Source organism: Acomys russatus, chromosome 8 (assembly GCF_903995435.1).
Source record: "Acomys russatus chromosome 8, mAcoRus1.1, whole genome shotgun sequence".
Taxonomy (NCBI): domain Eukaryota; kingdom Metazoa; phylum Chordata; class Mammalia; order Rodentia; family Muridae; genus Acomys; species Acomys russatus.
The window spans coordinates 8,953,451-8,966,336 of record NC_067144.1 but is presented as its reverse complement, the minus strand read 5'-3'; positions in this window follow the sequence as shown (position 1 = coordinate 8,966,336).

Here is a 12,886-nt window from a genome sequence, read left to right as displayed (position 1 = left end):
GGTAAAGGGAGCTGTGCTGCCACCGTTCTCCCCAGAGGGCACTGAAGATGTACCTACCCTTGTCTGTATCCTCAGCCTTCATCACAGTGGCCACATAAGACCACTGTGCTCACAGTGGGGAAAGCAATACCTAATGCATAGCTTATGAGTCCCGGCTTTGGCTTAGCGTTTGTTTCAGAGGCCTGTTTGCACAGGAATCTTTCTCCCTGTAACATGTATTTCTACTGGCTGAAGATCTGTGAGAATATTCTGTTCCAAATGACTACTACCCCACCCACAAATGTGCCCCAGGATCATCCCACAGATTGGCTGTACTGGGGTGTACTGACTCGTAGAGGGTCCTTGAAGCCTGTTCAAACTCCAAGGGGCTTAGGTCTAACTGGGTCCCCAGCTGAGCTTGGAACAGAGCTAGTGGCCAGGCTAGCAGGGGATTGAAGCACAGTGTGTTCTCAAGGGAAAAGGCTGAACCTGCCCTGCAGCACTGGCCCTTTAACAGTACACCGGATCATGACAGAGTCCTTGGCCTGGCTTGCCTCAGCCAGGCAATGATCGCTGGCAGTAGCACTCCACCCAGGCTAATTGATCTGTTTCTGTCTCCTGATGTCCCTGGGCAGGAGTCAGCACAGTTCCCTCTGTGCCCAGATCTTCCTCATGCCAGGCTTACAGAGGCAAGCCTCCTGAGCCGGGCAGCACAGCCATGTTTGAGGTTCTTCTGCGTCTTGTCTCACTTCCTTCTCATCTTTCCAACCTTTTTTCTCACCCCATTCTAGTTTTGTTTCTCTCTGGATGCTTCTGCTTTACTCATTCTAGCCTGCTTGCCTTCCCTCCCTCCCTCCCTCCTTCCCTCCCTCCATCCCTCCTTCCCTCTCTTCCTCCCTCCCTCCATACCTCCCTTCCTCCCTTTCTTCCTCCATCCTTCCCTTCCTCCCCCTCTCTTTTCTCCCTTCTTTCCATCCCTCCACCCCCTCCATTATCCTCTCTCTCCCTCCTTCCCTCCCTCTCTTCCCTCCTCCTGGCTTTGTGCTCAGTCTCCCTGTCTCTGTGTGACACTCTCTGTATCTCATACAATACCTTCCTCTCCTTCTTGTCTCTCCCATCCTGGTGCCAACGTATCTTCCCCCACACGCCTGACAGCATCCCCCCTTTGCTTTCCTGCCCATGGAGTTAGACAGAAGTCAGATGGCTTTCTGTGTCCTCTACTACGTCTCTCTTCCTCTAAGCGTCTGAGGAAAGAGAATAGTGTTTCCAGGTCTTGTCAAAGCGTTTTTTTTTTCCAGGCCTGGTGCTGCCTAACCTTTGCCACATTCCCTTTCAATGGCTAAGCTGACCCGTGCTAGCCAGCACAGATCCAGGACCCTGGCCAAAGTCAGTAGGGGGTTGGCTCAGCGATGCCCTCGTGCTGAGTCTGGCAACGCAAAGTTTACAAGCTGTCTTCTTGCCCTTTTGCCCATCTCCTGAGCCTGGCAGGGTCACCCTGTGTACTCAAGCCACCCCTGAGTGGCCATGGATAAACTTTATGACTTTACCTTCCCAAAGACGTAAAGTGAGAAACTTGATGCAGCCACGGCCAAAAGATCAGGCCATTCTTTTCTAACTCAGAACCTAGCACACGCTAGGCGAGCACTCTACCACCAGCCTACACCTTGACCTTGGCTTGTTCTTTATCCACCCTGCTTCCTTGTACAGAGTGAGACAGACGCCTCTACTCAATGTCCCGTCCCTGAGGCCACAGTGAAGACATGGATGAAGTACTTTATGCATCCAACAAAATGTCTCCGGATATCACTATGGCTGTGAAAATGACATTGTTCCCAGCTTTCAGTGCTTGTGACTTTATAATAAAGGAGGTGAGCGGGTACACACAGGACTATGAGAAACATCTGAGATAACTGCTAAGAAAGAATCAGTGGGCTGGGCGCGGTGGCACACGCCTTTAATCCCAGCACTCGGGAGGCTGTGAGGACTGCTGTGAGTTTAAGGCCAGCCTGGCCTATAAAGCAAGTTCAGGACAACCAAGGCTACACAGAGAGACCCTGTCTCAAAAAAAAAAAGAATCAGTGAAGTACAGACATGTCCAATGAAAAGAAACACAGGGTAGTATTTGAACTCAGTATTTGAACTGAGTCTTAAGTTTTTTAATACAAACAAGCAAGTAAACAGACTCCCCAACCATTTGTGTGTTTGCAAGGCAGGGGGACTGGCTTTACTACAAAAAAAAAAAAAATAGAAATGTTCTGGGCCCCAAGGATGACTCTGTAGTTAAGAGCTCTTACAAAGGACTGAAGTTTGGCTGCCAGCATCTGCACCAGGGGCTCACAAGCACTTATAACTCCAGCTCCAGGGGCTCTAACACATCTTCTGGATCCTCCATTCCCACTCCTGTGGACAATTCCCAAAACACACATACACACAGAGAAACTTAAAAATAAACCTTTTATGGTTGTTGTTTTGTTTATTTGAGACAGAGTTTCTCTGTGTAGATTTGGCTGTCCTAAACTTGCTTTGTAGACCAGGCTGGCTTCAAACTCACAGAGATCCACCTGCCTCTGCCTCCTGAATGCTGGGATTACAGTCATGCGCCACCACACTTGGATAAAAATTAAATATTTAAAGTGGGCTTTAATTTTTTTTGAGAAGTTCATACACAAGTACAATGTATTTACACCATTTCTATACTTTCCTTCCTTTCCCAAATCTGTTCCTGTTCCTTTCCGTCCCTTAAATTTATGACATCTTCTCCTATAACTGTTGTTACTATATTATATAATTTGTAATATATTCTACACACACACACATATATATATGTGTGTGTGTGTGTATATATATATGCATATATATCTCACATACACACAATCTGCTGATTCCAAATAGGATTGCCCATATGTGCCTGTGTTTAAGGATGACCACTGAGGATTAGACAACTTCTCATGAGGCTCGTCCCCAAAGAAAAGTGATTCTCCTCCCCTCTCTAGCCACTGCTGGTTAGTAACTTTTCATGAAATATCAGTTGCTGTGGCCATTTCGGCAGGTCTCGTGCCGGTGACCAGATTGTTGAAATTTCATGGGTGCAGCATCCCTGTCAAAGATGGTATTCCACAGCAGATGTTCTGGTCCTCTCCTCTTGCAAGCCGGTTCCTGAGCCTTAGGAGTAGAGGTTGTGTTGTAGATGGACCTATTAGGGCTGGGTAACCCATTATTGCAAGTTGTGAATCTCAGTACTGGGTCTGTTTGTTGTAAAAGGGGGCTTTTTGAAGAAGGGTAAGAGCTACGCTTATCTATTGGTATAAGGCTATTTATATTTATAATAATATAATATAGTTGGAGGCTATATTGATTTAGGAAAATGGCGTTAGCGGGTTTCTCCTCTACAACCTGTGACTTTTTGCACCCTGGATTCTTGCCTAGGTTTACCATATGGGTTCCTCCTATTGAGAAGGCCTTAAATTGTATTGGTATTACAGTTATGGCCATACTACCAAAAGCAATTTACAGATTCAGTGCAGTCCTAGTTTAAATTCTCATAAAAAATTCTTCACAGGGATAGAAAAAATTATCATAAAATTCATATGGAAGCACAAGAAACAAAACAAAACAAAACAGATAACTACAATCCTGAGCAAAAGAATAATGCTAGAAGGATTGCCATATCAGATTTCAAGTTATATTACAGAATCTATAGTAATAAAAACAGCATGGTATTGGCACAAAAACAGACATGTAGATCAATGAATATAGAACAGAAGACCCAGACTTAATTTCACATAATTCCAGCCACCTGACATTTGATAAAGATGCCAAAGATACACACAAGGGAAAGGCCAGCATCTTCAATAAATGATGCTGGGGAAACTGCATGTCCACATATAGGAGAATGAAATTAGACCCATGCCTATCACCACGCACAGAAATCAACTCCAAATGCATAAAATACCTCAGAGTGAAACCTTAAATGTGGAAACCACTAGAAGAAAGCATATGGAATAACCTAAGAGATTCAGGCCCCAGAATGGACTTTCTGACTCACACTCCTTTCTGTCAGAAATTAAGGCTAACAATTGGTCAATAGGGTCTGTTAAAAAATAAAAAAAAAATATCAATTGAGTACAGAGGACCCTCAGCTTGGGAGAGAGTCTTTGCTAGCTCTATATCTGAGAGAGGATTAATTAATATCTAGATTATACAAAGAATTCAAAATACACACACACACACACACACACACACACACACACACACACACACACACACAAACACAACCTAATTTTAAAATGTTTTATGGAACCAAACAGAGACTTCTCAAAAAAAAAGGGGGGGGGCAGTAAGGATATCTATAGCTAAGAAATATCTTTAAGTGTTTTCTGTCTCTAGCAATCAAGGAAATGTAAATTAAAACCACTTTAAGATTCTATTGCATCCCAGCCAGAATGGCAAAGATCAAGAAAATAACTGACAGCAAATGCTGGGGAAACCTTACTCACTAATGGTATGCCTGCAAATTGTTGCAGCCACCGCAGAAATCAATGTGGAGAATATTTGTTTGTTTTTGTTAGTTTTTCAAGACAAGGTTTCTTTCTCTGTGTAGCCTTGGCACCTGGCTGTGTGGAGAATTTTGGAGAAGTTTAAAGTAACTCTACCTTATGACGCAGCTATGCCAACTCCTTGGTATCTGCCCATAGGACTCTGCAGAGATCTTTCTTCTCCATGCTCAGTGCAGCTGTATCCACAACAGCGAGGAAACAGAGCAGCCGAGATATCTATCAGCCAACGAATAGACATTAAAATGTGGAACACACAGTGGAATTCTATTCAGCTATAAATAAAAAGGAAACCATAAGACTTTTAGGTAAAGGAATCATACTACAAAATATCCTGAGTGAGGTATCTCAGCACCAGAAAGACCAATGCCTCGTGTCGGCTCTTACTGGTGGACACTGGCTCTGAATCTTTAGATGAATATAGACACGTTTTAATTAGTCTGTAAGATTAAGCAGCCTAAAGACAAAGGAAAAAATGTAAAGGGATGTAGAAGCAGAGGCCTGCATTTAATGTGTCACTTTAAGCAAACTCCTCTCTCAGACGTTGGTTACATTCACTTTAATTATGTTGGATTTTCAGTCTTTTTAGACAATGAGCTATGTGTTCTGTGTTCTGCCATGCCTTGCTTGAGGCGTTCTGTGTACTGCAGATCGATTATGTTTTTAAAGCCACAATCTTTTTTTTTGTACTTTATTTTATTTTATTTTATTTTTTCATTTTTCAAGACAGGGTTTCTCTATGTCTTGGCTGTCCTGGAACTCACTCTGTAGACCAGGGTGGCCTTGAACTCATAGAGATCTGCCTGCCTCTTCCTCCCAGTGGTGGGATTACAAACTGGGATGTAATCTGAATAATAAAATTTAATTTAAAAAATAGTAAAAAGAAAGAAAGAAAAAAAAAAGGATATTGAGCCAGGCACCGTGGTGAAGACATACAATCCCAGCATTCAAAGGCTCAAATTAGAGGATCAGGAGTTCAAGACTAGCCTTTTCTACATAGCAAGACTTGGGGGTGGGGGGCTAAACTTTGATGATTGTTTTAAATTTTAGTGTAGGCTATTTATTCCTCTCTGCCTGTGCCTAAAACACATAGATCCAAGTATTCATCCACTGCTTGTACCATGGTGCCTCAGAGAGGAATCTGTATGCTTCCTAGAAGAGTAAGGTGGTCCAAGTAAGCCCTTAATTTTTTTAACTTGGAGACTAAGACCCAGAGAATAAGTAACTTGGCCACGTCTTGGTCATTAGCTACAGCCAATGAGTGACACAGCTGAGACTCTGAGTCTCATAGACCTGTTGGACCGTGTCCTCTTTATGACAGTATGACGTGTTTCCCTTCAGTGCTGCAGATGTTCCACGGCAGGTTTGCCCTCTGGCATTCTAAACTCTAAGTTCCACCATGAAGGTCAACCCCTGATGAAGATATCACATGTTGAGAAAATGTCCAGAGTCTCTTCAAAGCATACACCGGCACGTCCCATGAGATCTGCTGCTGAAATTATTAAGCTGATTTCTGTTATTATAATAAAAACACCCAAGGCTGAAGAACCTTATAACATAAATATATTTATTTAACTCATTCTTCTAGCAGCTCAGTGGCATAGCAATGATATCCAGTTGGCTCTGGCTAAGGCTTTGCCACAGATAGCATCAGAACGGCAGGAGCCCATATGAGACGGAGAGATGCTCTGGTTAGAGAGAAACTCAGTGACTTAGAGATCAGGATCAGGACTTTCATCCTAGTTTTCTAATAAATATTTTTTAAATTTATGCATATGTATGTGTGTCTGCATGTATGTGCAAGTGAGTGTGGGTTCCAGAAGAAGGTTCCTCCTTAGAACTAGAAATACATGGGCTGTGAGCTGCCTTATATGGGTGCTAGGGGCTAAATGGATTATCAAAAAAAGCAGCAAGCACTCTTGAACATTGGCTGATCTCTCCAGCCCTTAGGCTTAAGATTTTATACTAACTCACTTCCATAAGTAGTAGATCAGGGCCCTGCAAGAATGATCTTCACTCTTTGTAAAAGCAACCCCTCAAAATACCTAGGAGACCTCCTTACCCCTTAAAGGTCCCCTCCACCTCAACCTTTGTCTCATTAAGGACCAAACCTGCAACTCCCAGGTGGCGAATTATATCTGAGCCATAGCAACCACCACCTTGCTTTAGAATGATGGGCTGAGGAGACTTCTCCAACAGATGGGTGTCTCACTAGTCCAAATCAATACTATTTACACTAGTGGGGGACATCTAGGGGTGAGTTCAGCTATCAGTCTTGAGACACAGCAAATCGTAGAGTGTGATAGTTTGAATGAGAATGGCATCAGTGGGCTCATATGGTAGAATATTTGTTTTCCAATGGGTGGACCTGTTTGGGAAGGATGAGGAGATGTAGCCTTCTTGAAGTGAGTGTATCTCTAGGGGTGGGCTTTGAGGGTTTAAAAGACTCACACCACTACTCTCAATAGGGTCTCTCTCTCTCTCTCTCTCTCTCTCTCTCTCTCTCTCTCTCTCTCTCTCTCTCTCTCTCTCTCTCTCTCTCTCTGCCTCATGCTTATAGATCAAGATAAGAAGCCTCAGGTGCTGCTCCAGCTGTTCCTGCCACCATGCCTTCGCTCCACCATCATGGACTCTAATCCTCTGAAACCAAACCAATTAAATACTTAAAAAAAAAAAAAAAGTTGTATTGGTCATGGTGTTTTATCGCAATGATAGAAAATCAACTAATGTGTCTTGGTCTCCATTAAGAAGGGGTGAGACAGGATAGAGAGACAAGGAGGGAACGGTGCGAAGACACTTATTTTTGTTGACAGAGGACTCCTTCTCATTTCGACCTAAAAGTTCAGTATGGCCAGAATCGAAGTCCTTCCCCCTAGGCCTCAGGAAAGAAAGATGATCCTTTAACATTGGAGTAACCTGACCAAGACCAGTAAGGGCAAATGGACCACCATCATTGTAGATCTATACAGAATAAAGAATTTTCCAGAGGGAACTGTGAACTCTCCTTGTCTCTTCTAATTTTTAAATGCTATTTACTCTTGGTTCTGTTTATATAGGTGGAACTAACCAGGACACTTGCCTTTTAGCCATTGGGTTTAATATCCCTGTTTTTGGATACCAGTGGTTTATTTTTTACACACATGCTCCATGTGGTACTAGTTACTTTAGAGGATCAAGGTTTCTAGTCTAAGGGGAAGGGAGTACAGAGTGTCAGTGCAGTCCGTGAGCCTAATGTCCAATTGCATTCCCAGCAGAACAGACTTAGCAGCTTCTGGAAGAGACTTGCCTTCATATGTATCAGCCATGCCCTAGACGTGCCCCACTTAGAACTTGCTTTCTAGTAACTTGTGGGTGTGCCTGTGCAGCTTCCTGTATCAGGGCCCTTTGGAGTCATAGCTGCACCCCAGATACCCACCTTCTAACATCAGGCCAAAGTCTTCCCCATTAGAGTCTTCTTCAATCACTTTGGCTGAAGACTTAATCTTACTTCCTATGAAAGTCCCTGGAGCGCTTTGCTGATGGACCCCCCCTCAAAGACATAGAATGATATAGTCCAGCTATTTACTGACATTTGACCTCTTCTCCTTATCTGAGTTATCTTTGCCCTGATCACACTGAAACTTCCCTGGTGAATAGTAAATGACTTATACATTGATTTATTTGAGAGGTTTTCCCCCCCCCTAACATCCCACCTGCACCAGACTTGTTAAAACTTACAAGTTTGAGGTTTTTAAAATATTTTTAATTTTTATGGAGGAAAGGAATTCACACGGACATACCTTGTTTTGCGGCATGTCGTTTTATTGTGCTTTTGCAGATAATACACTTTTACAACTTAAAGGTGTCTATAGCCCTAAGTCAAACAGGTCTTTAAGTGGGGAAGAAATGGAACTGAGTGTGAAAGTACTTGTCTGGCACTCACATGACCCCAGGCTCTATAGGATAATAGTGAATAAAAAACTGCTCCATCAATGCCAACTTCCCAATGATATGCTTTCATTGTGTTTCTGTGTCACTTTTAAAAATAAATACAGGCTCTCTCTGTCCTGGAATGCAGTATGTAGAGCAGGCTGGCTTCAAACTCACAGAACGCTGCCTGCCTCTGCTTCTGAGTGCTGGGTTGAAAAGCATGTGCCACCACACCCAGCTATCTGTAATATAATTTGCCAGCCTTTCACATATTCCCACTGTTGTTACATATGTGAAGGCTCTTTTGGGATGTCATGAGTTATTGGGTTTTGTTTGTTTGTTTGTTTGTTTTGTTTTGGTTTGGTTTTTGGTTTTTCAAGACAGGGTTTCTCTGTGTTGTCCTGGACTCGCTTTGTAGACCAGGTTGGCCTGGAACTCACAGAGATCCGCCTGCCTCTGCCTCCCGAGTGCTGGGATTAAAGGCATGCGCCACTGCACCCGGCATGAGCTCTTATTTTAAAAGCAGCTAAGTGAACTGAGGAACATCATATGTGCTCTAACTGCCCCACCAACCAATTGCCTCCGCATCTCTCCCCTTTGTCTTGGGTCACCCTCTTGCCGAGACACAACAGTGTTGCGATTATGCCTACTAATAACCTCACAGTGGCCCAGATGTGTCCAAGTAGGAGGAAGAAGTACACATTTCTCACTTTAAATCTAGAGTTAGAAATGAGTATGTTAAAAAGGGAAAGCATAGCAAAGGCTTGAAAACCAGGCTCCTTGCACAAAGTAGCCACCTGAACGCAAAAGAAATAGTTTAAAAGTGACACTCCTCAGGGCGTGGTGGTGCAGGCCTTTAATCCTAGCACTCAGAGGAGAGTAGATCCCTGTGAGTTCGAGGCCAGCCTGGTCTACAAAGTGAGTACAGGACCACCAGGGCTACACACAGAAAAACCTTCTCTCGAAAAACAAACAAACAAAGATCCTCTCCAACGGAGCCCAGTAGTGATAGCATAATTAAGCAGCCTTATTGATGGCACAGAGACAGTGTTAGTGGTAGAGGAAGAAGATCAAAGTAGCCGTAGCATTCCTTTAAACCAAAGCTCTCTTCAAGTCTGTGAACGCTGAAAGAGGTAAGGAAGCTGCAGAAGTAAACGGAACAGAGGCTAGCTCACAAGGCTGGAAGACAAAGCTTTCTCTATAACAAAGGAGGGCTATGTGAAGCAGGAACCACAGAAGGGGCCCGGTTCTAGGCACGGAAGCCAGTGAAGGCACTACATTCAACAACAGACTGTCACTGTCCACTATGCAGCTTGGTTTTGGAAGAAGAGCTATCCAGGGCTTTCAGAACTACAGAGAATTCAGTGGCTGGCTTCAAATGTTCAAAGGTCAGATTGACTCTTGCTAGGGGACAGTGCAGCTGGTAACTCAAGGCAAAGCTCACTAGAGAAGCCTAGAGCCCTTAAAAAAGATAATCCCAAGTCTATTCGGCCCTGTTTGCAAAATGGGAGAAAGCCTGTGTGATAGCGCATCTGTTTATGATGTGGTTTGCTCAGGAGTAGAGCCACTATTGTGATCACTGCTCCAAAAAGTAGATTTATTGATCTCAAATATGTCTGCTCATTAGCCAAGCACGCAGTTACCTAAGAGCTGAGTGGAGATTTAGATGAACACTCCCCCGCCCCCTCCTTGCTCCCATGCACAGCATCCATTCTTTCATAAAGTGCAATTCCAAAGCTCAGTTCTTATTACTTAAGAAGCATATCAGACTGTAGCTACTAGAGATAGATGACTCAGCTGATGGGTACGGGCACAGTACACTGGAGACTTGTGGAAAGGGTTTACCTCTTTAGGAGTCATGAGAGACATTTGTAACCCCTGGGAGGTCTTATGAATTAAATGATGTTTAAAAGAAGGTGGCCCCAGCTGTTTGTGAAAGACTTTGAATGGTTTGTGACTTCAGTGGAGGAACAAATGTAGCAGTTATAGCCAAAAGGCCAAGAGGAGTACAATGGGATGTCTGAACAGGCATCTGAATGGTGCAATCCCACAATAAAACTCACAAAGTTAAGACTTGCTTTTTAAGGAAGAGCAGCGAAAGTGGTACATTGGAATGGCTTCCACTTGTGGCAAAAATGTGATAAACACTGTTGAGTGAAAACAAAGAATCCAGAATATCATGTAAACTTACAGTGGGAGCAGTTCTTCTTGGAGAGGAATGACCAATCTATTGTAAGGAAAATGTTCTCAGTCAACCAGGCACAGTATCTACGCCTTTAATTCCAGCAAGAGGGAGAGGTCCATGCCTATCTGCTCTACTGAGTGAATTCCAGGACAGCCAGGACCATGCAGTAAGACCCTGTCGCAAAAGAAATAAACGATGTGTAATGGAACAATTTCTCCTGGTACAGGGAAATCTTTCAAGAAAGGAAGAGGCCAGTGATGCTATTAACTCAATATTTTTAGTATTGATTTGCTTTAAGAAATTGCCACAGCTGGCTCAACTATTACCAGCCATCAAGGTGACCACTCAATAGCCATCAAAATGAGTCAAGAACAAAGAACGACCACTGGGAAGACAAAATGTCAGCTTGGGAGCTGGTTTTGTAGTGAAGTTCATAGAGGTGATGGTTTGGAAGGAAATGGCCCGCCCGCATAGGGAGTGGCACTATTAGGAGGTGTGGCCTTCCTGGAGTAGGTGTGGTCTTGCTGGAGGAAGTGTGTCACTGTGGAGGCAGGCTTTGAGATTTCAGAAGCTAAAGCTAGGCACAGTGGTTTACTGTTTCTTCCTGCTGCCTGTGGGAATCAAGATTTAGAACTCCGAGCTCCTCCAGCACCGTGTCTGCCTGCACACCGCCACGCTTCCTGTCATGACAACAATGGATTAAATCCCTGCTATTGTAAACCAGCCCCAATGAAATGTTTTCCTTTATAAGAGTTGCCACCTCTTCACAGCACTAAAACCCAAACTAAGACAGTAGAGTACTCGGTGAACATGTACAAAGTCTTGCATTTGATCCCAGCACCACAGAAACTGGGTATGGTGGTACATACCTACAATGCCAGCATCCTGAGGGATACAGGTCAGAGGACTGGATACATAAAACCAGTTTTAGCCGTATAGTGAATTTGATGTCAACACAGAATACACAAACACCCCCATGTACGTACGTATGTATGTATGTATGTATGTATGTATGTATGTGTATGTAAATACACATGTGTGTATGTGTTTGACTCACTTTAATGTAGCATTGATTTATTACGGTGGTCTCAAACCTGACCGACAATGTCTCTGAGGCATGCCTGTACATCTACATGCACACAAATAAAACTACCAGAGTCTATCATAAGTGATGGAAAACACAACGCCTAGCTGTCAACCTGGAAAGTAAGCAAGTATGCTTGCTGTAGGAAATGACTGGAGACAGGGCCAAGGGACTTAAAATTCAACTACCACTAGCAAAGAAACCCAAAAGCATGATATGGTACTTAATGAACCATTTGTATGAATGTTGCATGTGGAAGGTGCAACTATTGATTATAAAAAGTGAGTGCGGAACACACTTGGACTGAGGACATATGGAACAAAGAAAAAACAGGGAGCAGGTCAACCCTAATTTGTTTATTTATCTCCACTTATATACTCAGCAAACCTCTATTGACATGCCTACAGGTCAGATACTGTGTTTACACTGCAGAAACAAAAATAAACAAAACTATCTAATTCTAGCTACTCAGCTCTGCACGCTATGGCCAATGGCCAAATCTGGTTGGACATAAATAAAGTTTTATTGGAACACAGCCATAACGCTTCTTTTATGTGTGCTTTCCTCATAAGTACAGAGTAGTACAGTAGTACTAATAGAGACCCCGTATCTTGCAGTTCTGAAATATCAGTCAATAGCATCTATAGAAACAAATTGTTGATCTTGATTTTGACTCACTTAAAAGTGACTACAGTACACAAGAAACAGTGTCCTGTGGAACACAGTGTCACAGAAGACACATACTCTTAAATAAAACTCGAGGAAGCCATCTTTGAGTAGCGCCTCGCGGGTGGAGATCATACGGGTTTTGTTTGCTGCCATGTTCAAAATGACTGTTTCATGCCCAGGACATAGTATGTGCTCAGTTCAGATTTGTTGAATAAACATATAGGGTGGGGCTAGAGAGATGTCTCACTGATTAAGAGCATTGGCTGCTCCAGAGGACCAGGGTTCCATTCCCAACACTCACACAGTAGCTTACAACTGTCTATAACTGCAGACCCAAAGACTCTAATTCTCCATGCATGTGGTGCATGTACATACATACAGCCAAAACACCCATACACATTAAAAAAACCAAATAAATTAAAAAACAGCACCACAATAACGACCATGACACATTTCGTACATATATGAGACTGTCAACAAATAAATAAAAATTATTTTGAAAATACA